At 38.2% G+C, this 26,877-nt stretch overlaps 2 long non-coding RNA genes across 3 annotated transcripts in view; both read left to right on the top strand.

The window, feature by feature from the left end:
* LOC118143755 (uncharacterized) overlaps window positions 1-12,988 on the top strand; it is a 335,343-nt gene extending 322,355 nt beyond the window's left edge. The window contains exons 8-10 of the long non-coding RNA XR_013524184.1: window positions 7,405-7,530; window positions 9,257-12,228; window positions 12,646-12,988. This is a non-coding gene — a long non-coding RNA (uncharacterized LOC118143755). The remainder of the gene's footprint in view (window positions 1-7,404; window positions 7,531-9,256; window positions 12,229-12,645) is intronic.
* A 3,452-nt stretch (window positions 12,989-16,440) lies between these two features.
* Window positions 16,441-26,014, top strand: LOC144578422 (uncharacterized). 2 transcript variants are annotated; one of them, XR_013524180.1, is made up of 3 exons: window positions 16,441-16,752; window positions 23,172-23,376; window positions 23,809-26,014. It is a non-coding gene; the product is annotated as an uncharacterized LOC144578422 (long non-coding RNA). The 2 variants fall into 2 exon arrangements; XR_013524181.1 differs by lacking the exon at window positions 16,441-16,752 and adding an exon at window positions 21,054-21,849.
* The last annotated feature ends 863 nt before the right edge of the window (window positions 26,015-26,877 follow it).

Below are 26,877 nucleotides of genomic sequence, written 5' to 3'. Positions count from 1 at the left end.
GTACCCCAGAACTTAAAGTATAATAAAAGAGAAAGAAAAGAAATTGGTATATTAAAGAGAAAGACAAAATAAAAAGCCATCTTGTAACTGTATTATCTTATTTGCTCTATCATGCTGACTGCTACCTTATATTAATGCTTCCTACCCCTTTTAAAAATTATCCTTCCCTAAAGAGTCATTTTAGACTCTTTTTCTCCTGATCCAGTTTTCTTTCTAAGGTTGGTATCTCCCCTTCTAGTCCAGATCCTGTCCATCCTTGCTTATGCATGGACATCACACTTTCTATTCTCTCCTCTCTTCCTTACATCATTAATTTTTGTGTTTACTGGAAAATTCATATCAACATATAAACATGAGGTTAACTTCTGATCTTTAAAAATCCTTCTCTTAACCCAATTCTCCTGCCAGTGCTTCACTCCTTTGTTTCAGCAAAAAAATTTTCCAAGGACTCTATGTGGTCTGTATCTCCAATTTCCCGCTCCTTCATTTTCTCTTAACCTAAATCAGACATTGTCTCTACTTCTTCCCTGAAAAGTGTCTTTCTTTTCACTGGAAAATCTCTTTCTAATGTCTCTAGTGACTTTCTTCTACCAAATTCAATTGACAGATGATCAGTTTTCCCTCCACGTCACTGATTGGCCCTTCTCAGCCTTTTTGTTTGTTTGTTTTAATTGGATCTTCCCTTTCTTGCTGACCTTTCAATATCAGACTCAACCTCTAATCTTCTTCTGTCTATATTCACTCCTTTGGTGATCTCATCCAATTGCATCTCTCAAGCCATCTATATCACAGTAATTCCCTAAGTTATATTTTAAACCTGGACCTCTACGATTAGCTCAACCCTTAAGTATCCAAACTTGAATATCTAAGCTTAATGTCTCCATTAGGTGGAATCCAACACCTGCTCCATCCACAGCCATTCACCATCCCATGCGATAACAACTCCATCTTGCCATATGCTCAGGCCAGAACCTTGGCATCTACCCATGACTCTTCTCTTCCCTGATACACAACCTTCTATCTGCTAGGAAATCCTGTCGGGTTTACCTCCAAACATAAACCTAGAGTCAGTCACTCCTCAGTCATCTTATCTGGGATTATTCCAAAAGTCTTTTTACTTACATTCTTCTTTCCCATATTTACCTCTGATAGCCTGTTCTCAGGAACACCGTCAGAGTGATTATCTAAAATGTAAATCACGTTACTTCTGTGCTCAATATTCGGCAAAGTCCCCCATTTGAGAGTTAAAAGTGAAATTCTTAGAGTGGACAATAATCCCTTCTCTAGCCTGAACTTTGGTGTCTCTGATCTTGACTCCTCCTCGCCTCCCCTCCTGCCAATGGTTCTAGCCACATGGCCTCCTTGGAAGCTTCTCAAACAGGCCAAACATACTCTTGCCTTGTGACTTTTGTTTGGCTATTTCTTGTGCCTCAAAATATCTTTTCTCAAGTGTCTACACAGATCACTTTCTCAGTTTCACATCTTTTTTCCTAAGTCACTTGAAAATTGCGGGCTGCTCTGACCATCCTACTTAAAATTGCAACCTGCTCATCTCTCAGTGCCGCTCTGCTCCTAATTACCCCTTCCACTAGTATTTACTTTTTCATTATCTTTTTTCACCTTCTAACATACTATGACAAAAACCCTCAGTGCTCATTAACTTGGTGCTACTCTAGATTTTTCAGCTCTTATTGCATTAGCATAGGGGCATGTAATCAAATTTGGCCAATCAAATATAAGCAGAAATAAGATGTGTTGTTTCTTAGCTGAGGGGGTTTTTACCTCTTCTATTTTATCTCCTTTTGCCTCTCAGCACAGTGACTTCAGATGTCACTTTTGCAGATGATACATCCACAGGACGGATGCAGGAACCCAGCACATAACAGACTGTGCAATGGGAAAATAAACCTTTATGGTTATGTGAGTAACTATATTAAAACATTCTAAAGCATATATATGATGTTTATTTTTAGTATCTCCCCTGAGATAGAATATAAATACCATTATGATGAGCATTTTTCTTTCTTTTGTTCACTGCTTTATCCTAAGTGCCTAGATCAGTGCCTGGGATATAGTGGACACTCAATCAGTATTTGCAGGATGAATGAATGAGCTGGAAAAAAACCGTATTTTTTTTTTTGCATTTCTCTCCCTGGCTCTGACAAGCTCTCTGAGTCTTTTTTCCTCTTAGCACATGTAGTTTTATTTAATGTAGTCATTTGATTAAGTCAGAGAGGGTCCTCTTCTGGAGGAGATTAGGATATTTGCAATGGGATGTAGAAGTGAGGGAATCCACAGGTAATTTTACCTTTCTCTCTCTCTTCCCTGCATACAAAGTAAACAGTTCTCATCACACTATCCACAGGGTTGTTTCGAATGGGCCACCACAGACCTTCCATTGCTGAGCTAACTACAGATCAACATTCAGGAGAATTTCATACCCCAAACTAAATCATTTTCCCACAGCAAACCCCGATTCCCCACTTGTAGCATTGTACACCTAGGTGAAATCCAAATGCATGTTTGAAATTCTATCACAACAGCAGCACCAGGTTTATTGGAAAGCCTCCCCCGCAGTCGCTGTGAACATGTTGGCTCGCTGTGAGGGGCACTGCCTGCTGCATCAGCTTCGCTTCCAGCCGAGACACAGCTGCTATGTCCTTCCAACTTCAACACTTCGGTGTCTGGCAGCCTGCAGCGTGGGAAGTTGACTTGAGTTTTAGGCTGTTACTGCAGATAGTCTCTAGTAACTATTCAACTAGAAAGACTGAAGACTTCGTGATGCCATTATACAACAAAGCATCCCTAACCTTCTGCTTCCTTAATGATGTGAACTTTCCTGGAAATAGATTTACTGTCTCAGGGTCATTCTGAGTAGTAGTAATACTTTTTTCTATATTTTTACAATACATGACAAAACACTTTTACATGGATTTTCACTTTGGTCCTCAGACCAGGACCCACAACAGTGCCTTCAATGTAGTAAATGCATAATATTTGTTGAAGAAATGAATAATAAACAAGTTAAGAGGCTTTTAAAGAGTAACTGTAAATACAGAATGAAAGGAAAATGCAAAGACAGTTTTAGCCTTTAGATCTGCTTCATTATCCAACCCCTGAGAAAACAATTAGATAGGATTATAGGTATGTACAGTGGGTTAGACGGCATTTAGATGTTATTGTTATTGCTGCTGTTGTTTCCTCTCTTAGAAGGCAGAAGTCATTTTGGAGCAGAATTTCTTTGCTCTGGGAAAAATCCCTTGAGTGGACCTTATTAGTTATATAAGTGTAAGAAAGAAATAACATTGCTTTGAAGGAAAGAGAATATTACCTTTTTCTTTGTTTTGACCTGACACTTACTGCCTCTTCCAATCACTCTATGTATTTAAAGCTCCTCCTTTGGGAGAAAGTAAACCAGTTTGCTCCTAAACGGAAGAGAATTGAGCCCTCCAGTCTTTCTTTTTTGAGATGCACTACATGTAGCCATTGATGAATAGATGTTTCCAGCCTAAGGCTGAGGATGCTGAGGAAGGTGTGGCAGGTCCTCAGGAGGGCGCTCACAGTGAAGGCAGAATGCAGCCTACTACACTGCTTACTTGGGGCTCAACGTTCAGACTTAGACTGTCTTGCAGGCAGAAGCCCCTGGAAACCTAGCCCCCTGGCATAGAGGAGGGAAGCTTTGGAAACTAGGTAAATTTAAACTAAACTGGTGTAACCTTGGGAAGGAAAGCATAAAACACTAGCGAGCCCAGCAGTCTCATACCTATCCATTGGAAAGTCTGCTCCTTCTTACTCCAGTTAACTGAAGGCAAACCCCAGATCTGATGGAAACACAGGCTGAGATTGCAGAGAAAATATCATTACGTGTGCATGGCGGGAACCTTTCCAGCAAAGTGCTTGTCAGGGTGTTCAAGTGTAGAAAGTGGGATTTCACTTGAAAGGTGCAGGCTGTGGGGGAATCTTGGTGCCTTCTGACTAATAGACACTGCGTAGAAGAATTTACTGAAGACTTGTTTTGTCTCATACCATTCACACATATGGATTTTGAGCATATATATGAGAAGGCACATAGCTTCTCTCTCCTTGTAATTACTGGAGGGGACTCCTATTTCACAAAACAACCTGTCAGTTGTTGGAGGAACAAATTGGCTCAGGTCAGTCTGCAACACAGATATTACGGAAAATTACGGAACTTCTTCAAAAGCTTATTATCTACGTAGGTTACCACAGGTCAGGTACAAAAGGCACTACGCAGAAATATTAAGTCAGTGAATACATGGAAAATATTTGGAACAGTGCCCAGGTACATAATAAGTCCTATAGATATTATATTAAAGAATATAATAATCATAATTGTACTAAACAGCAAGGAAGAAAACTATGGGTTGTATTGGGAGTGTGTAATAGTGGAATCTAACCTGGTGTGTGAATCAGGAGCAGTTCTCAAAAATTGAAGCTTTGGATTAGTTTGCCAAAGATATGTGGAAATAGCACCCCATGCTGCAGATTGTGGGTTGGGGGGCAGGTTAAGAGATGTCAGAATTGCTGGATTAGAAAAAGAAAAGCTTTGAGATACGGCTGGAGAGCCATGTTCAGGATTTTTCACTTTATCCAAAGGGAAATGGCTAAAGAATGACCCTGCTTAATGTGCATTTTAATAAACTATTATTTTTTGATAAAAATATAATTTGGTTCTAGTGAGGCAAAGTGTGTGTGTGTGCCTGTGTATGTTTGTAGTGGGGGAGGGTAGAAAAGAGTGAATAGATGAGTCCAATCAGAGATCTGTTACTAACATCCAGGCAGCAATAGATGGTAGCTTGAACCAATAAGGAGGCTGTAGGTTGGCGAGAAGTGAAGGGACTAGGGATAAATATCTGGAAAGAAAAATTCTAAATAGTTGGGTCATTTGATGGGGGTTAGGGAGTAATGTACAAAAAGAAAGAATGCCCCTAAATCATCCTTCCCTGGTCCTTTTTAAATGGAGATGAATACTAAACCTGAAAAAGGTATCAGGGAATATCGGGTACAAATTTCTCTTTAATTATATAAAAAATACGATCTCAGATTAGTAAAGGGAGTTCTTCTTCTCCATGTATCTGATTGTTTAGTGGCAGAACCTAGACTAGAACCAAAGTCAGCTGCTTTTTTCATGACATTTCCTTTACTGAATGGAGGCAGCATCTTCTCTTATATACTAATATTCACTTACGGCTGCTAAATAATTTTCTACATACACATGTAGGAGCACGTTGAAGTGTTTTTCAACAGTAAAGTCTTAACATATGTTTTCTTTATATCACAAATATTTTTGGTTGGATGTGATCTTGCTTAACTAGAGTTTAGTCTAACTGATGTTATTTTCCAGCTTTGGGGAGAATCTGCAGCATTGCAGAAACTCAGATGTTACCACTAAAACTTTAGTAATTCCATCCTGCTACTCTGAATAAATGCCAAGAACTTTTCTTTAGAATCCTTTTTCAGATAATTCAGGCTCAAAACAATCTAGTATAAGTTTAATCAAGGGAAACCAAGGGAAAAATGAAATAAATGTTACTATTCAAATGGCAGCATTTAGATAAAGGACTGCATAAACATGGACATTTAATTTTATTGAAATTTAAATGAGTTTACTACTCATTGGCTATAAGGTCTGTTAATTAAGGCAGGAGTGCCTTGTAAATCCTGGATAAATGCATATTTGCCACATACAGTTGTAGCTGACAACAGTCCTTTGTACAAAATGAAGAATAAATCTAAACCAATTAAGATACTGTATATATAATTTGAATATTGTAAATAAAATGAGGTGACTGTGGCTTGTGCATTTTAACATGTGTTAGAATGATACTTCATTTATTCTTGGTAAGTTTTTGCTGATTATTCCATTCTAATGGAAAACTTGCTACTAACTAGCCATGTTTCAGACAGGTTGATAAAGCCCCCAATAAAGAGAGATTATATAACATTGGATGTAAATCTGGTCCCTATTCACAGTCAAGGAGGATGATCAATGTAGCAGTAGTAGTAGTGAGGGAGGCTTTTGAGATAGTAAGATGAAGGTACAATTTTTCTATCAGTGAACTCACAATCTTGTGGAGGGGGGAGATAGACACAGAAATGAATGGCAACTGCTGTAATAACTTAAAAAGTACATGGCCAGGTGCAGTGGCTCCTGCCTATAGTCCCAGCACTTTGGGAGGTAGAGGCAGGTAGATCACTTGAGGTCAGGAGTTCAAGAGGAGCCTGAACAACATGGTAAAATTCTGTCTCTACTAAAAATACAAAAATTAGACAGGTGTGGTGGTATGTGCCTGTAGGCCCAGCTACTTGGGAGGCTGAGGCAGGAGAATCACTTGAACCTGGAGACAGAGGTTGTAGTGAGCTGGGGTCATGTCACTGTACTCCAGCCTGGGTGACAGAGCAAGATTCTATCTCAAAACAAGCACCCCCCCAAAAAAACAAAATAAAACAAACAAAAACAGCAACAAATACAGATAGTACAAAGGAGATTGCTAATGTGGGGAGTTTGGGGGATTCTGAGCTGGGTTTTCAAAAATGAAAGGCATATTTCAGATTGTGAAGGGCATTGAAATCACTACAACTTTCTTAAATCACCTTTAAAAAAAAGCAAAAACATTTCTTGAGAGGCAATCCAAGTTATCCAAATAACTCACATGCTGTTAAGAAACATTACCTAGAACTTGAAAAAAAGGCAAAAGGATGAATGCTTCTTTTTTCAATGTTACAACAGAATATTGCCTTATTTAAATTTTTTGGAAATGTACCTTAGTTTTGAACATCTATTTACTATCGATTGGGATCAAGCCTATGCACAATTACATGTTGTTAACATCTAGATTTTATCCTGTAAGGATGAAAGAAATTTTTATTCATCAAAACGAAGACTCTGAAGGTTGCAGCTTTACAGGCCTGTAGGACATGTGATGTCACATATGATCCAGCATTCTTTCTTTCAGCACCTGTATATACTCAGTCTTTCAAATTTTGCTTTGAACCAGTTTTACCATTCTGTAGGTAATATATCTATATTCTATATTTGAAAAAGTTTTTTTTTTTTTTATTTTATTTTTACCCAGGGTCTCTCTCTGTGGCCCATGCTGGAGTGCAGTGGTACAATGACGGCTCATTGCAGCCTTCATCTTCTGGGCTCAGGTGATCCTCCCACCTGAACCTCCTAATTATCTGAGGCTACAGGCATGCACCACTGTTCCTGGCTGAAAAAAGTTATGTTTTTAATTTATTAAATATGATAGTTGGATAATGCATACACTGGAATTAATAATGTTTGAGCCATTTACCCATTCCATATAGCAGTTGGTACTCATCCCATCAAGCAGAAAGAATTGTTATTTTCTTTTTGTGTCCTCTTTACTCCCTTGTTAGGTCTCTGGAGAATTTGCAGAGAAATTATCAGTCCTTCTCCAGACTTTATAGGACCCTTCAGTTTATAGAAGAGACTCTGAGAAAGAGCTGATGCAGGTCTTGGCACTGTGTCAGTCACAGATGAAGGTGAGAGTAAATATGCGTGTTTTGGAACTTCCTGTATTTTGTTGGTGTATCTCCTGAAAAGCATCTTTCATTTGTTTGTTAGCTTTAGAAGTCAGAATGGAGCACTATTTAAAAGATCCGTCCTTGTTGCTTAAGCTCTATGTTCCCCAAAAATAGCTGGATCTGAGCCTAAAATATGGATTTTTAAAAATTCACTTTAGGATATGTGTTTGGACTAAGATGACAGTGCATTTCTTGGGGGAAAATGGATGGCAATGGAAAGCCTCTTCTGAGCTGACAAAGAACAAAAATGGCACCCACACCCTTTTGCCTAAAAACATGACATCTTCTCAGGCCTTCTGTGTACTGTTTCTTTTTGTTCCTAATTTTTTTAAAAAAAGCTAAAGGTGAATTGACAGTGTCTACCCTGAATGTGCACTGTATTTAGCGTTGCATTTTCATATGTATATAAATGTATATTTTGTTTTATCCTTAAACCTAGCTTGTGAGGTTCATATCATTATTTTTTGGAAATGATATGCTAATTGTCTTGAAATTTTTTGCCTTGTCTTGAGATCTGAGATTGCTTGTCTTGAAATTTAGGATGATATATTTCTTTATGAAGCAGCTTTTCAAGAATGACTCATCAGTGATCTTGTTCAAGGCTGAACCCTGTTGGTGAGGTTCCCAGTCTGCACATTTTCTACCTTTTGCTCTGGCCTCAGATGTGAGATAGCCAGTCTGAAGTCCAGATACAAGCATAAATCTTTCTCACTTAAAAACAATTCTAGACAAAGAAACCCAGTATTTTAATGGAAAAGCATGGAAAAAAATTATTACATGATGCCTGTACATTGAAATTCTCCCAGCTAGTACTTTCTCCTTTTTCTCACAGACTTAATTTTGCTATTCAAAGCAACAATTTGCTCAGGGCACATTTTTTTTAGCATTTGGGTTGATAATGTACAGTATGCAAATTAGACATGAAAGCCACTGTTGCAAAAAAGAAAAAAAAAGCCAATCTAATTTAGGAATCTGATCTCTATTTGCAGTTGCTCATCCATGTCACACTGCCCAACATGTGTCCATGGGCCAGATGCATGATGCCCTGCAGAGTATCATAATACTCAGTTGTTAATTTCATAGTCTACTATAGCATCAAAGAATGGCAGAGGCAGCCCACAAGCAGGAGAAGACAGCTAGCTGTGAAGCAGTTAAATGCTTGCCTTCCCTTGGTAAAAGGAATCTTTCTGAGGCAACTCCACTGAATTCGGAACTTGAATATTTATGCTACAGAGGAAATCAGCCATAAATTTACATTTTTAGCAGCTTGGTAATCGCAGGGAGGGAAAGGAAGAATAATAATTTTAAAAAAGGATTTCGACAATATAATCGATCCTTCACAAAATCTGGCCCAACTTTAATAGATAATTATTGAAAATAGAAGTCCCTTTGTTCCTAATTAGACAAAGAATTGTCTTAATACAAATTGTTCTTAAATCCATCTTTAATCAAATTTGTTCGGTGCTTAGCACTCTATTATAGCAACAGCTTATTTATCTGACTCAGTCAGGGACTTAGTTGTTCCACGTAAGTGAATTTCACAGATAACTGAAACATACACCCTCAAGTGCAAAAACTTTAGAAAAATGAACCATTTTGATGAAAACACTCCTAAAATGTATTATGCAACACCTGCTATCTTAAATAACATTTGTCAAATAATTAATGCCTTTTCTTATTGTAGCCAATATTTCCCAAGAACTAACGAATAGGAACAGAAATGGGGCAGGGAATAAAAACGAAGGCTCCTCAAATCTGCCACGGCTGCTGGTTTTGCAATCACAGGTGCTTCTATCAGTTCTTTGAGTCACTGTCATCTGCAGCTCTCAAGCTGTCCCTGCTGCTGTGGAGGCAAGATGTCACTAAGGGGACTGTTGCCCACGGATGCTTCGCGGCTGGCCCTGCTTCTGTCACTGTGAAAAAGTGAAGGCTCTGTTACTCACTGCCCTTGGAGGACTCACTGACTCTGGAACCAATTCTTGTGATGTCTACAAGTTCCTATTGTGGTAGGGTCGCACCTCTGAAGTTCCTCTTAGGAAGTGGAGAGAACATTTTTCCTCTTTTTTGCCTTACTGTGCTTTTGAGGTCTCACAGAGATTTTGTGTGGAAACAAGTCTCTCTTTTCTTACTTCCAGCCAAATCATTTCTTAAGAATAGACAAGTTTGTGGGGACTTGGCTGAAGAGCAACAGGAACAGCAAACACACTATGGGGTGCCTCAAATAATTTTTTTTTCTTGGAGGCTTCAAGATTCTTGTTTTCTTAAAAATAGATAATCTGTGCATACCTCACCAGCCCACCTAATGTGCCCTCACATGGCAGAGTCTCAGTGGGAACCCAGCTAAGCTCAAGGCATCAGGGCAATATCTGAGAGGCACAGTGTTTGTGACAAATTGGCTTTTTTCTGGGTAGCTAACCAGTGCTTTTGTGCTGAGTTCCTTATTCTCTGACTGTTGCTTTCCTCTTTGAACCCTCCCAATTCTAATTGGCTGTTTTCAGTCTATTATGATTTGATAGCACAGATAACCAAGGTTGGTGGTTCCTTGTGTAAAACATGAGTCTGTGAAGTATAATGAAAGCCCTTATTGCAGTTGTCTTCAACATTTTTGAAATCATGCAATTGTTAGCAGCATATGGGAAGTGATCAAAGTTTCCCCAAACAGTTTTAAAGATTGGATTTAACTATAACACAAGTAAGACTTCAGTGTAATGTCTTACAAAACACCCACCACTGTCTTTGTTCTCTTGGACTCATTTAACCACATTACCAGTGTGTTGTTTTCTTTAGAAACATTTATTTCCCTCACCCTACTTGCTTATACTTTTTCATATTCTGGTAAACATAAGACCTTTCTTTGAAATATATAGTTTTAAATAGCTCATATTTATGGAACGGGACCCACTCAGCTCAACCTTCCATGTGAAAGATATCTCTGAAGTTGTAGGATTATGACCTATGATTATGACCCATAAATCTTTTTTTAAATATATATTTTATTGCATTTTAGGTTTGGGGGTACATGTGAAGAGCATGCAAGACTGTTGTATAGGTACATACATGGCAGTGTGGTTTGCTGCCTTCCTCCCCATCACCTACATCTGGCATTTCTCCCCATGCTATCCCTCCCCAACTGCCCACCCCCCACTGTCCCTCCCCTAGTTCCCCCCGGCAGACCCCACTGTGTGATGCTCCCCTCCCTGTGTCCGTGTGTTCTCATTATTCAACACCTGCCTATGAGTGAGAACATGCAGTGTTTGATTTTCTGTTTTTGTGTCAGTTTGCTGAGAATGATGGTTTCCAGGTTCATCCCTGACCCATAAATCTTACACAGTGACTAAAATGGGCGCGCCTCCTAGAGAGCCACACCAGTGTGTTGTAGCTCACTGATTGAGAACCATGCCGCTGCTTCTGCTGGGCTGCCTCCAAATTATTGGGTGCAAACATCAGAGTTGTGTCTGTATCCTGCTAGTGTCTGCTCCTCAGAGGCCTGATCTACATGCATTCACCTCCTAGGTATGCCGAAATGATGCCCAATGCTGTACCTGTAGGTAAATATCATGTCTTTAGATGAGATGATATCTGAGATTTCTTCCAACCCACACAGTTTATGTTATGAAGTTGGAGCCTGAAAGTTCCCGTTAGATCTTTGCCAACTGCCGCTTGGGCCTCTGATGCCATTTCAAAGGGCATGCATTTAAAATGAGCTTGCTCTCTTGTCTTCCCTTTAGTCTCCCCTCAACCTTTCTCTACTTGCTCTGTTTATTCCCTTACTAATAATGAATAACAGTAATACTGTCTGAGTCAAGAGAAAGGAAATTTGATATAATTCTTCTCAGATCATCTTTACATAGATCAATCCTTTGGTACACTGGGGTTTATTATGGATGTTGGAAAAGCTGAAAAAATATAAGTAAAACTTAAAAAATTTTCTTAAAGCCACATTTTCCCTGAATTATCAAATATTCCAAAAAGGAAGAACAGATACACAATTTCTCTGTGTATGTGTCTTCCACTATAGGGAGGACTGTGTGAATCACTTATTTGCCAGTGTGGTTGTGATATCAGTTTCCTTAGACTGCTGTAACAAATTACATCAAATTTGGTGGAGTAAAACAACAGAAATGTATTCTCTCACAGTCCTGGAATCTACATTAAGGTGCCAGCAGGGCCAGGTTCCTTCTAAGAACTTTATGGGAGAATATTTCCTTGCCCCATCCAGGTGTGGTGGCTCCCCGTGGTCCTTGGTGTTCATTGACTTGTAGCTGCTTCAGTCCAGTCTCCAACTCTTTATTGTCATGTGTGTGTCTAGTGTGTCTGGGCCCTTTTCAACCCAGGCCAGAAGCGTTTCTGCTGTTCAAAACCCTTGTCAGTTGTCCACATAGTTCACAGGGGTCTAAGCCCTCACTCAGACAAGCAGGTCCTTTACAAATCTTTCCTGGATAACCTTATTTCTACTTCTGGCTTCTGTTGAGATGGTTGATTGGATCCATTACTCACAGGCCTCTTCTCCCAAATAAAAAGTAGTTTAGCCCCACACTGCAAGGTTGAGAATTCAATTCGCATTGTAATTTAGCCACTCATAGGATGAATCTCTGGCTTTGGTTTTCAGAAATCTCAGCTACCACCACCTTTCAGGGCAGATGTGGACACTTTCAGGTAATTTATGCTGCATTCGAATTGGGAATTTGAAGCCCTAAGCTAATCCTTTCTTTTTCCTCCCTTCCTCTATTACAGTTAGGAGCAATAAACCACTTTAATTATTATATTACTTAGATTGATAAAAATATTCTAAGATATCAAATACTGTGTTCACCCAGAACTCCACCTTCAAAAGTATTTGACTGGGGGTACCCAAGATTTGTGTATTTTTATTGCCAGATGTTATAGACTGAATATTTGTGACCCCCTCCCCAAATCATATGTTAAAGCCCTAACCACTAGTGTGACTGTTATTTGGAGGAAGAAAGCAATTAAGGTTAAACAAAGACATAAGGATGGGGCCCTGGTTCAGTAGGATGAACGTCCTTATAAGCAGAGACATCGGAGAGCTCACTTTCTCTCTTTCTGTGGCAGGCACTAGAGAAAGGCCATGTGAGGACATAGTGAGAAGGCTGTCATCTCCAAGGGTGACAGTCCTCACTGGGAACTAAATGAGGCAGAACCTTGATATTGGGCTTCCAGCATCCAGAACGAGGGTGAGAAAATACATTTTTGTTTAAGCCACCTAGTCTGTGGTTTACTGATACGACAGCCCAAGCTGATGAAAACATGACAGTATGGAGTATCAGTGCCCTCTTCACCACTGGAAATAGAGTCATTAGTGCCTTTAAGTTTCATCGGCTTAGAGAAACATTTCTGGAATCCCCAGAGCCAATTTAGAAACCTCAACCTTAAGACTGCATTCCTCTAGAACCACTCCTGGTATCAAAATGTGTATCAGTCAGCGTTCTCCACAGAAACAGAACTATATCTGTGAGATCTATATATGAAATGTATACATTTATATTATTTATGAAACATGCATTATATATGTTATATACATTATATATATTACATACATTATAAATTGTGTGTTTATATATAAATATATATATTATTATTTATATATATAATTTATTTCAAGGATATATTTATATTTATTATATATATATTTATTATATATTATATATATAAATATGTCCTTGAAATAAATTATATATATATTTATATATGTTATATATATAACTATATATAATATATATTATAAAACCTATAAAATACATTTATATATATATAGTTTATTTCAAGGAATGCAGGAGATGGCAAGTCTGAACATTATAGGGCAGACCAGCAGGCTGGAAACTCTTGGGCAGGGATTGACATCTGACGTGCTTTGGCTCTGTGTCCCCACCCAAATCTCATTTTGAATTGTACTCTAATAATTCCCATGTGTTGTGAGAGGGACCTGGTGAGAGATAATTGAATCATGAGGCTGGTCTCCCTCATACTGTTCTTGGTGAATAACTCTCATGAGATCTGATGGTTTTAAAAATGGGAGTTTCCCTGGACAAGCTCACTCTCTCTGCCTGCTGCCATCCATGTAGGATGTGACTTGCTCCTCCTTGCCTTCCACCATGATTTTCAGACCTCCCCAGCCACATGCAACTGTAAGGCCATTAAACTTCTTTCTTTTGTAAATTGTCCAGTCTCAGGTCTGTCTTTATATTAGTTTAAAACAGACTAATATAACATCTTTATCTTGAGACAGGATTTGTTCTTTCTCAGGGAATCATCAGTTTTTTGCTTTTAAGGCATTCTAAATGATTAGGTGATGCCCACACACATTATAGAACTTAAAATCAACTGATTGTAAATATTAGCCACATCTACAAAATACCTAGCAACACCTAGGTTAGAATTTGACTGATTACTTGGGTACTGTATCCTGGCTGAGTTGACACATAAAAGTAAACATCACAATTGCAGAGTAGTGGGTAGAGGTGTCAAGAAAGGGTTCTTACCCCAGCCAGCCAGTCCTCCTGCTGGGCTTAAAGGGTGTCCCCCTTGTTCCCTTTACAGAACAGCGTAAAAAGGCATTATGACAGGGGCTCAAATGTTATCAGACTCTATTGGGAGGAAGAGAGGGAGCAGTTATTAGTATACATTGACTTATAAACCATCTTGGAATTTTTTCATGTAAAAATATTGCTGAGGGATTTACCAAGAGAACAAGGTAAACAGCAAAAATTCCCACATGTGGTTTTTCTAGCAAGCATACACATGATTCTGGTTACAAATGCCTCCCAGCTTTTTCTACCAAGGCAGCTCTTTGCAGAAATGTTTGGTTTAACAAGCCCTACACATGCTCCTTTTTAGAGCTCTGTCCTTCCAATACGACTATTTCAATAATGGCCCACATTCTATTGATTTCCTCTGAAGGACTATGGGTGATCATTAGAGGATTTTTAATGTATTGGCTCCAGGCTCCCAAGAAAATTTTTCCCTGGGTTCCTATTACACTCTCCTACATTTGTACAGCAGATTTGCCTTCAAAGAGTTTCACATACAGTCCCACTTGATTTTCCCTATTCCTTTCCTGTTATTCTGCTTCCCTGTATCTCTCTCTCTCTCTCTCTGTCTCTCTCTCTCTCTCTCTCTGTCTCTCTCTCTCTCTCTCTCTCTCTCTCTCTCTCCCTCCTCTCTCTCTCTTCATAATTCTACCTCCCTCCTCCCTCTTGGCGTCTAGTTCTTTTTCACCACTCAGCTTTCTGACTTTGCCTCCCTTATCTCTCTCCTATTCTCTTCTGTCATTTTTTTAAACTGAGCATAGTGTGAACTTTTTTTCTTTTTAGTAAATATTGGCTTAAGTTTCTTAATATATACTTTAGTGTCTGAGTAGATGCTATATTTTTTATTTTCTGTTTAAAAATGAAATTAATATTTTATTGATTTTTTTTCTTGCTTATGTGTGCCCCCTTCCCCTGCCTGCAACTGTGTAATAGCTTTCTGCTTTATCTTGGCTAAAATCTGTTCTCGCCTGATAAGACCAAGGCTGTCTTAGATACTGGACACAGTAGCCGCAGGGCCCAGAGTTCATGACAATTTTAGGGGACCACAAAAATGTTTTAATTTCTTTTAATATCAGAAGAAAAATGAATATAGTTTGGTCTGGATTATCTTAATCTTTTTTCCAATGCTATAATAAAATTTATATATGTGTCTATTTATCTACTGTATATGTATCTATTATCTCTCTGTCTTCTATCTATCTAGAGAAAAAGGGACTGACAAAGGTGCCCAAGACCCATGGGAATCATAAAGCAGCCCTGTATGAATCAAAGTGAATTACTTTTTTATGACTTCCTATTGCATTTAGGATAAAGACTAAAATCCTTCCAGGTCAGAGAAGGCTTTTTAAACCCTTCAGCCCCATTTTATACCTTTCTGCCTCGAAATCACCTATTGTATGAAATACGTCCTTTCAGTTTCTGGACAAACCTAACCTTTTCCCCCTCAGAGCCTCCTCTGTCTGGAACATTCTTCTCCGACTAGTCTTTGGTCTTCTGTCCATTCTTCAGGCTTCAGTTGAAGTGTTACTTCCTTGGGGGACTCTTCCCCACCATCCTTTTCATAAGCCCCTTTCCATAACCCTAGAACTGTAACTGTAATTCAAATGGTGTATATATATATATATATATATTTTTTTTTTAGATGGAGTCTCACTCTGTTGCCCAGGCTGAGGTACAGTGGCACAATCTCAGCTCACTGCAACCTCTGCTTCCAGAGTTCAAGCAATTCTTGTGCCTCAGCCTCTCAAGTAGCTGGCTGTGCCACCATGGTGTGCCACCATGCCCAGTTAATTTTTTTTTTGTATTTTTAGTAGAAACAGGGTTTCACCAGGTTGGCCAGGCTAGTCTCAAACTTCTAGCTTCAAGTGATCCACCTGTCTTGGCCTCCCAAAGTCCTGGGATTACAGGCATGAGCCAATGCACCTGGCCCGAATAGTATAATATTGCTCACTCAGTTGTTTGATGATTATTAGTTTAATGTTTACTCTCCCATTTCATAGTACAGCCTCTGAAGGAAAGGCCATTGTCCATTTTGATCACCAGTGTAGCCCAAGATACTAGAACACTGCCAGGCCTGAGCTTTCAGACAATATTTCAGAGCAAGTTAATAGCTTTAAATTGATTTAATATACTATTTGAGAATGCTTATAAAAAAGAAACTAAAATGTTTCATTATATCTCAGTTTGTGGTATAATACTTCAGATTTCCTTTTCCTTTTACTTACTCTATTAATAGAAAAGGCATTAAGTACTGTGTAACTATGAGTTAAAAGTTAAACAGCAGACTTGACAACTCAGACTCAAAAACTCAAAGATAGGAAAGATGGTTTTAAAATCTTATTAATTTTACTTGAATCTTTGGAAATTGAATAATATTTTTTCCTTTTCTTTTCAGAGAAAAAAATATCCTATGAGGCCAGGAGGGTTCTTCCTATGAATTTTTTTTTCTCCAAAGATATTGTCAACTGGATTACACATTTTCCAAATAAAATCTCTTATATAAGCTTTCCTTGGGATTTATCTTTATTGAAAGTCGTACAACTTCAGATACAGGCTGATTTGACCAAACAAATGACTGTGACTCAGTCTTCTGGTTGACCATTATCATGGAAGAAAACTCAGGTAATTTCAGGTAAACCAATTTTTTTATTGTTTAGTTGTTTGTGTATTTATTTATTTTTATTTTACTTTAAGTTCTGTGATACATGTGCAGAACGTGCAGGTTTGTTACTTAGGTATACATGTGCCATGGTGCCATGGTGGGGGGCAAGGGGAGGGAGAACATCGGCACAAGTACCTAATTCATGCGGGGCTTGAAACCTAGATGATGGGTTGATAGGTGAAACCAATGCCTTGTATGTGGTTTTGGCTTTGTTTTGATTCAATTAGTTAAGCAAGTGTTTCTCTTGCTTAAGAGAAAAAGTATAATCTGTGTTTTTTCCTGTGCATTCCTGTTGCTGACTACGCAACTTGATTTCCTGAAAGGTAGCCTGTACCTACTTGGCAGCTCTATGCAGAGCACACCTAACAGAAACTTGATTTTAAGCAAGGCATGAATGAGTCCTCCCTGAGAAAAATGTCTCAGCTGATTATAAGCATCTTGGACCGTGCTCCCTATCTTGAGACAAAGATTTTCTACACATGGCAGCTGGAGGGCAAGCTGGGAGACAGCTAACTAAATTTGCAGCATACTGGCAACAACTCCATTCTGCCAGAAGGGGAAAAGACTACAGGGATTTCATTTGGTGTAAGCTGTTAACTTGGAGAGATTCCAAAGAATGTTTTCGAAATATTACTGTGACTTTTAGTTTCTTTGTCATTTGAAAGTTTTGTTTATAAAACAAAAGACCAGGATTAATCTCAACCCTGTTGCATTAACACAAGTTGGTGATCTGCCTTATCTATCTGTAAGAAAACACCAAGTCCCATTTTACATGATGAAGTTAAGCATTGGGATCTGAAAGTTTTAGAAAAAAGGCCAGATAAGAAATGTTGTAACAATTCGTAAGGGCTAGTCTCAGGGACTTTAAAGCCTGAAGCTACTTAAAGAAGCAGTTTGTTCATGACTGACACAGATGTAACATTTCTTTTGCAAAGTGTGAGCTGGAAGTTAGGGTATTTCTCTTTTCAAAAGGAGGTAGGTCACCTTAAGCACTTTGGTCTGGCTTTGACTTGCCGGAGGGACTCAAGGTTCAATAATTTTTCTCTTGGTCATGGAGGTTCTTCTATATTTCTGCCTATATTAGGTTTAGCTGAGAATATAATTTCATCTTAAAAGTCAATTGCTTATTAAAATTCTTGCCAGCAACACAAAAACCCAAGCAATTCAATTAATAAAAAATGGAAGATACTGATTTTATTTATATTTAAAATATCTCTGAATAACTCAATAATATCAGTGACTTCATTTGTTATCTATTTAGCCTGCAAAGAATGTACTAATCATAAGACCATAGCAACTAATATTCATTAAACATCAGACATATACTGAATATCACCTTTATTGATAGAGTTTGAAAATAAACTGTGCTTTTGAGGTACTTAATCTAAGGCAATATACATTACTGACTTCTTTGAAAAATGAAGTAAATTCTTCCCCCTGCTGAGTAGATCTGTGGAATTAAGCAATTCATTGGGACTCAGTTTTCTCATCTGTGAAATAATAAAATAAAAACTCAAAATGAGCATTGGGGTATATTATCTCTAAGTTGCCTTCTAGCTCAATCACTTTATGATTCTAAGTAATATATCTTCATTCCAATGTAAATTTTTCTCATCAATAAAACACTTAACTGCTCATTTTACAAATATAACTTAAGCTTTGTAAGCCAGAGCTGTTAAAAAAGCAATGAGAACCTAATTTGATGAAAGTGAACAAAAGTATTCAAATTTGACATATTGCCTTTACACGTATTAATAAAAAAATCAAATAATACACAATTCCCACTCTTCAGTGATTACAGAATAAGAAAGTACTATTACTGCTTTTCATGCATGGTACTTTTCTCTTTCCAATTACTGCTTAAATCAGTGGTAAAAAAATTTTCCCTTGAAATATGTTAGCAACTTCCTTCATTTTCTGCAAATAGAAATAACGAGTTTAAAGGAAGAATCTGAAATAAATATCACTGATAGTACTTTAGCATTAGTGCTGAGAATGAGATTTTAAAAGATAGGTCGTTGCTATAACTCTATTATAGTAAAAATCTATATTTAGAACAACGTAGATTATATTTGAGAAAATATAGGCATAGCCCTTTAAATGATCCCAATGTTGTAAAATAGGAGATCACTCTATAAGTTGCAAACACCTCAGTCTTGTAGGAGTGTGACGGTGTGACTGCAGTGATCTGGGAAAGATGACAATTACTAGCAGAGAGGGACCATTTCTGTGCTAAATAGGTTAATTTTTGGCAGAGAGACTCTCCCTGATCTAGTAAAGTTAATGAGGCTTTTACTGAATTAAACCAACTTGGTGAGCTTTGCTAAAGCTTTGGAGGCTGTCAGAATTCTGCCAGCAATAGACACTTAAAGTATTTGAAAGAAAGAGAATAAGCATCTCTTGAATAATCAGGAACCACTTTAAAGAATATTAAATTTATAGGTGAACAGAATTAAGAAAATGAATAAATATTTTAATCATAAGGCTAATTTTCAAAGAGTTTCAGAGTATAAAATGCTTTTCTTATTTTTTTCTTAAGTTTTTTACTATAATATTAATTAAAGAAAAATATAAAGAAGAAAGGGACGAAACAATCTAGCAATCAATGCCACAATTATTTAAAACCTAAGCGGTAAGAATACCATTATTATATAAAACCTAAGGGGTGGAAACTGTATTTAGTGACCTGTGCCTCTGTGATCTGAGGGTTCTCTTTCTAAAATTTTTCTCTTGCTGAGGAAATGTGCCTGTAAGCCCATGCTCGCAGATTGTTATACAACCACAGAGATCATTCTAAGTAAAATTGTGACTTCAGCCTTTACCTTGGGCTCCCAATTCAGCTTCTCTTCCCACATTCAAGTAATGTGCACTTCCCATTTCCCATGAACCCCTCCCTCCCACCAGCCACCCATTCCACAGGATCTGCTGGTCTGACATCTATCTTTCATAATTAATAGAGTACACTCATGTTGGTAAGAAACCACAGGGAATAAGGGCCCCAAATGGTCCATTCCTTTTACATCCTGTTATTTTCATCAACCCAAGATAGTTCTCAGATTGGCAGATTTTATAGCCCAGTAAAAGTCCAACAACCACCACAAAATAGGAGAGTAAAGGGGAAAGAAAGAGCAGTAAAACAGAGCTATTGGTTCAGGATTGGGTTGATAAGAGGAGAACATTCTCACACATACACTCAAACGCACACTCACACCCACAGCCACCCACACGCCCCACAAACACCCCCACACACAAACTCACTCACAGTCACCTACACTCATTTACACTGATATCCACCCTCACACACTCACACCCACAGCCACTGACACCCCTCCACAAACACCCCACACACACTCACAAACTCACACTACCACACACAGTCACCTACACTCATCCACACTGATATCCACACTCACACATATCCACAGAAGCACAACTCCACACCCACACACTCACAAACTCATATTTCCACCCACAGTCACTCACTTCACCAACACTCATATGCACACTCACAACCACAGCCATAATCACACACATAGACACACCCCCCACACTCAGATATACACTCACAAACACACCTTCGGCCACCTACACTCACTCACATAGGCACAACCACACATACTCAAACACACATGAAGTGCCACTCACACTTGCTGTGCAGCCCCAATCCATATTGCCACTAGCACAGAAATCAGTAGGTATGAGAGAGCCCCACAGAGTGTGAGCAGATGCAGTATGGTATTTCAGTGTGGCTTTCCCTCCCCTTGCTTCTCTAGAGAGCACATGGCTGTTGGTAGCATTTTCCAAGCTGGTAGAAGAAACCTGCCAGCATTGAGAAGAGGCTTGATTCTTGCTCACCACAAGCCTTCTGTGGCATTCCTTTCAGCATTCCAGAAGCAGTTGTATTGATCCTCTGCACATATCCATTAAGGAGATGTCTATCTCACCTGCACTCCTGTGCAGATTTTGAACCAACTCAACCTAAGTAAAGTTCGATCCTTATGCTGGGGAGAGGAAAGAAAGCCAGAGGTGGTGCGTGGAGTTCTCTGATACCTCTCTTAGCCTTCTCCAGAAAAGCTGATCGTCTCTCCCAAATTTATCTTATTTTTGCCAAGTAAGGGAATCAAAACATAATGAAATAAACACCGTCACCTTTTTGCACCAATATTATTAAAAATTAAAATTTTATTTGTTTTTATCATAATTTATTATTTGTAATATTTATAATTTTATTATATATTAAAATAACATCATCAAAATGTCATAATCTCAAAACAAAGAAAGCCCTTTCATCAGTTTCTGCAGGCCAGAGAAAGCCACATTATTGAATGAGATGTTCCCGTATTACATCTGCGGCTCATTGAGCTACATCAAGGGTATTTGAATGTTAATAAACTGCTTAGTTGCCAGCTTTGATTTTCCATTGACAACTCAGTCGCACTATGCTATCTTTCCTTTGCATTATTTTAAAGCATACCAGGTGGTGATAAGGAAGCATATAAATGCCGGTAGCTTTCATCTGACATGAGAATTTATGAATTCAAAACAAAGCCCTTGTATCTCAAAATTCGATTCTTTTGTTTATTAAGAAAAACTGATCACTATAACGAAATCAAGTCTACGGAGCAAAAAACAAAAGCACTGTAACCCTCCAAAACGTACATTTGTTACATTTTTTCATTTAATTTTTTTGGTATGTTTCTCATAATCTCTATTCTCCCCAATGGATTTTTTGAACGTATGATTCACTCAAAATTTAGGCTTTGTTGCATTGAAGCCAAATCATGACTTCTAACACCCTTTAGTCCCTTGAGCCTCTCTGTGGCCATTTTTACCTGCTTGTGTCTTCCAAATCCCCAACTGTTCTTAGCCCACTTTTCCCAGTGCTCAGCTGTGTGATAGAGGTGACTGTTACTCCTGCTCTTCCCCTATTATCAGGTGTTCAAAAGGACACATCTGTAAACTGTTTATACCTCCACTCTACAGAGTGGGTTGGAGAACAGAGAGAAAAGGATCGATAGTTTATAAAGTGACCCTACTCAAATGGCATTTGCACTCAAGAACTGAAAGGTATGTGAGCAGGGCCAATGGAACAGATTTGGGATTTAAAGACACTCTTGCTTAAATTGCAGTAGGTAGCAGTTCTCAATTTTGGATTATGAAGATGATGAAGGAGAAGAATAGTGTGAAGCTTAGGGGAGGAATATAAGGGCAAGGGAATAAAATGGGAATGTTACATTCAAGCAAGAGTGCTTGCCATCGCCCTTGTTTTCTGTCATTGGACTAAGCTAGGCAGCCAGAACACTGTGGCTTTTGAGGTATATCAGTTAGTCTAGTTCTTCCCAGACCTCTCTTGGAGAGATTAAAAAATGTTGATGATTCAGTTCCACTCTCTTATAGTCTGAATTAATAGTCCCAGAATGAGGGTGTCTTTTGCTTATTTTACTTTCCCTGGTTGATTTTATAGTCAAGCCAGGGCTGAGAGCCAAGTGATATAACCAAAATATGAAGGGACATCACTTCAGTCTTGGTACCTCTTCCTCAATCATGGTAAGAATTTTTGTGATGCAATCTGTACCTGGAGCAAAGGGAAAATGAGAAAATAAATCCAACTTTTTTCCATTGGCTTGTATCATTATTAAACTGATTAATAACACGTATCAATGCTGTTTTATCAGAGTTGTCAGATAACCTTAGCAAATCTATTTTTCCCCTAGAGTTTATCTCTAAAAGTGAAAATACATAAATTGGGAAGACACATAAGTATGCAAAAGAGCTTCCATGTTTATTCATTATTAGAACATTAGAACTAGAGCAGATCATAAAGATCATCTATGTATTTTTCAAACTGCAGCTATGATCTGGTAGAGTGTTGTGAAATCAATTTAGAAAGCTGCAACTAGCATTTTTATGCAAGAAATAATATGATAGAATAAAGTAGAAGTCCGTCACATGCAGTAAGTGTGTCTTGTGGCTGTTTGTGAAACTTCATTGTCATGACCTATTTCTTCCAGTGGGTGGTCATCAAAATGTGTGACAGCCACTAGTTGAAGCCAGTTCTGTGTCTTCACTGATGAAACTAATGGATTCCAGAGAAGTTAAGGAAATTACCCAAATTCACACAGCCTGCTTGAAAAACACTGGGTTAAAAGTAGGCTTCCTGATTTTTGTTGTTTTTAGGTTTCTTTTTGGGGAGTATTATATCGTATAAAATAGGAAAGTCTTTGGAAAAGCAATTAAGCAGGATGCCTTTGTACTCGTATAAAGTAAAAGGCTTCAAATTCGAGGAGGCTAAAATGGAGAAAAGTTAGAATTCAAATTTGTAGTTTAAATGTAAGCATATTAGATTCTGCTACTTTGTAGAGTCATTTTAACTTTTTGTTTTAATCCAGAAATCATTGTTTTGGGAAGATATACTGGATTAAAGTGCAAGTTGGATTGAGACATAGGGACTCTGAAGAAAGAACAGATGTATGGCTATTGGAATGTGACTGAAAAATATCTAAACTGTCAGTGACAATGACAATGGAAGGCAAAGAAACCTATAGGACCATTTAGATCTGTCATAGACTGGACATGGGAAGAGAATGACCAGAGGTCAGTAGTTCTTAAAGTCAGTTTGGTCATTTACATCTTAATCACTTGGGATCTTTGTTAAAATTCATATTCTTGGGTTCTCCTTTGGCTCTTCTGAAATGGGTGAGACCTGGGAATTTGTTTTTTCTCATATGCTGCCAGATGATTCTTATGCTCTGTAAAGTCTGAGAAGCACTGAATTCAGATTTATATATATATATATATATCAGGTTATCAATTATAATCAAAATAGTTCTAACCTAATTTTGTTAGCCTGTCTGTAAGTGACAAACAGTTCCAAAAGATGATGGAAGTGAAGGTAGTAGTATATTGGGAGAGGGCCATCATTGATCTGGTATATAGACTTTCTTACTACTTAACAGGAAACAAAAATTGCCTTCTGCTATGTCTCTAATTGCCTTTATTCATTTATTCACTCAATCCATCACTCAGCATTGAACGCTTCCTATATGCCTGGTACTCTGTGGAGCTCTGGGAATGAAAAGGTGAGCTGAGGCTTATATTAGAAACATAATTCCATTTATGGTCATATCCAACATCTCTGCCAGTTTAACAGCGTCTTCTTTAGTCCTTGGAAATTATAGGCCTATTCCCTTTGGCGTACTCTCATTCCCAAGTCACAACCAAATGGGTCAGGAATGTACACTTGCCCTGACACCAGGCAGTCAATGGACCAAATGCTATCTTCAGAATTTGAAGATGGTGACATTATGGCTGTAGTCAGTAAATTGTTGAGTGTGAGAGTATGAGTTATAACTTTATATCCCAGTGATGGTCACAGCATCTTCATGCCTAAGTCCTTTACATGTCACTTTCTAAAGAAGTCCTTAACGACCTCCCAGAATAGCTCATATTCCTCCCTTGTTTCCTTCATAACAATTGAAATTAATTAATTTTGATAATTATTTGTTGCCAGGTTTCCCCCACTAGAATCTTTCACGAAGGCTGGATTGCTTCTATGTTGTCTTAAAATAGCTCTGTGCTTTGCAACATAAATAAATTTTTGATAAATGCATGATCGCAAAATTTACTTGAATTCATTCCATATTTAATAATTTTCAGTGGGCCTAAATAGGTCTTAGATTTAAGATTTTCTTAAACAGTTGCGTAATGATCTAGTTTTCTAGTTTACTTTCTTCCATCACCTACTATTGTGAAAAGCCAGAACCAGATTACATCACCCTTGCCATTATACTTAAAATGTTTCATATCTGCTTGATTTGTTCAAAAAAATTAAGGTTAGAATCCTTGAGCCCCATTAATGCATCATGAAAGGCCTAAGATTTTAAACACTTCCTAACAATTTGTTTCTCTTTCTTCATCTAAATTAATAGTTGCCTTCCATTTCATTGCTCATATTTCCCACATCTACCAGCAAGTCCTGCCAATTCTTCTGTCAATTCCTATCTTAAATTCATCCAGTTTCCTCCACCTCCATCTGCACTACTCCATCCCAGTTCAGGTCACCATCATCTCTCACCTGAACCACTGCAATCGCCTGTTAACTGGCTTCTCTCCTGGAGCTCTTTTTCCCCCAAATGACAGAGTAATGGGTAAATAGGAATACGATTTTGTCTCATCACCACTTAAGACTTCCCTGCGGTTTACCAAAGGCACTTAGCATAAGCTCCAAGCTGCTTTGTCTGACCTACCCATTCTGGTTCCTGCCTACTTTTCTGACCTTAAATTATTCCACTCTCCCAGTTGTTGACTATCCTCCAGCCACACTGAATTGCTCTCCAGTCTCTGGACACACCAAGCTCATTTCTCCCTTGGACTTTCAGTAGCGTACTTTTTAGCTCAGCTCTTATTTCTGCCATTTGCTCTCCTCTCCACGTGGCTGGCTCCCTCTTGTCACACACTTTCAATGCCATCTTCTCAGAGAGGCTTTCCCTGACTACCCAATCTAAAGAACCACCTACTTACCAGTTCCTACGTCATCCTGCATTAACTCTCTTCCTGGCCTTATCACTGTGTGTTAGCATTCTTGTTTCTTTAATGTTTCTATCGTTTCTCTCACTTCACTCGAGAGTAAGCACCATTAAATCAGGATATTGGCTCTTGAATTCACTCTTGTTTTCCTAAAGCCCAGACTGTGCCTCTGGGGGTATGGTAGAACCTTGATAAATATTTATAGAAAGCACAAACTCTTGCATAAAGATGTAAGAGCTCTAACCTGAAACACCTTCTCTGGCCACAAATTGAAAATTTCCCCCAAGTGCATTTATTTTAGCCAAACAAAGAATCTTACAAAGGATAACAGTTTATTCTTTACCTGTAAGTGTGTACAATCTTGAGTCTTCCCTATGTCAATTGTAACAAGGAAGAAAAAGCACTTTCACTGTCACCTATGTCAGCAGGGATAGAAACAACTTCAGATAGAAGAACTCTGGAGTTTGGATCTTGTCCTCCACCCATCTCCATGGAGGGAAGGATGAATCACTTAACCTCAGGGCTTTCTTGCTCTGCCTTCGGATCAATCATATTGACCTTCTGGCAGGGTTCATAGAAGAGTTAACTAATCAATGTCGATAAAGCATTTGGATAATGATGACAGCTACAGAAATAATGATGATAATTATCTTTTGGTGATGCATAGGATAAGCAAAGAAAAAAGGCCTTAAAATATATTTTTATGCTGTACAGACTTTAATGGTGATGTGCAAATATTGGACCGCCTTTACCTGGTACAGACTACCTTTTATTCTATGAGACCTAGACCCTCAAATTGTTGCTTCCTTAAAGGCAGCTATCCTAATATTAAAAAACAAAAACCAAAAATCAAACACTATTGTGCCAGGTTGAAGCAATTTTCTAGTTTTTACTTGCCAAGAAGTGGAAAATTGTCACCTTTTATTACAGTGCTCTTTTGTGTCAGAGAAAACATAAAACATGCGCTTAAAATTACTGTAGACTGAAACCATCCAGGTGGGTGTTCCGTTCAAGTTTAATTTGATGCAAATAGCCAGGAATGTTTGTTCTTTGCATTTCTGCTGGAGAAGAGCCCAATCACGAGGCGATTGCCTTCCCTCACACTCTGTGGGTGTGCTAAGGTTGTTGGATGGTTAATAAGAATATTAACCATTTGCTGTTTGGAGTAGGGCTGCCTCTTGGGTAAATGAAAGGAATGAATTTAGTTTGGTTTACCAACATTTTCCTGCACTTTAAGTATCCCTTCCTACTACTACCTTTATATTCTGTGTCCTGAACTCAAGTCAAAAGATTCTATTACATGTTTCACATCTGTACCCTTCCATAAAATGGTGCTTTAAGAAAATTGTGGGGCTAATGAAGCATTTTATCCAAATAAATGCATTCCTAATGGAGCATCTGTTAAGAGGTTAGCATTTTAGGCAGAGAACTTTCTGGCGTCCTGTAGATCATGTCCTATAATATTGCCTTACATTACTACCAATATTGTTATGGTTTAAATCTTGCCCTATATCAAGTTCAATAACTGGGTCAAGGTTGAATCCAAGACCATATTTTTCTTTTTTGATA

The sequence above is a fragment of the Callithrix jacchus genome, chromosome 11 (assembly GCF_049354715.1).
Source record: "Callithrix jacchus isolate 240 chromosome 11, calJac240_pri, whole genome shotgun sequence".
NCBI lineage: Eukaryota > Metazoa > Chordata > Mammalia > Primates > Cebidae > Callithrix > Callithrix jacchus.
Note: the sequence above shows the minus strand (reverse complement) of the source record. Positions and strands in the feature narration are given on the sequence as shown.